Here is a 257-nt window from a genome sequence, read left to right as displayed (position 1 = left end):
ATATATATATATATATCATCATCATCATCATTTAACGTCCGCCTTCCATGCTAGCATGGGTTGGACGATTTGACTGAGGACTGGTGAAACCGGATGGCAACACCAGGCTCCAATCTAATTTGGCAGAGTTTCTACAGCTGGATGCCCTTCCTAACGCCAACCACTCAGAGAGTGTAGTGGGTGCTTTTACGTGTCACCCGCACGAAGGCCAGTCAGGCGGTACTGGCAAAGGCCACGCTCATCTCGCTCGAGAAACC

The sequence above is a fragment of the Octopus bimaculoides genome, chromosome 22, assembly GCF_001194135.2.
Source record: "Octopus bimaculoides isolate UCB-OBI-ISO-001 chromosome 22, ASM119413v2, whole genome shotgun sequence".
NCBI classification, from domain to species: domain Eukaryota; kingdom Metazoa; phylum Mollusca; class Cephalopoda; order Octopoda; family Octopodidae; genus Octopus; species Octopus bimaculoides.
Note: the sequence above shows the minus strand (reverse complement) of the source record.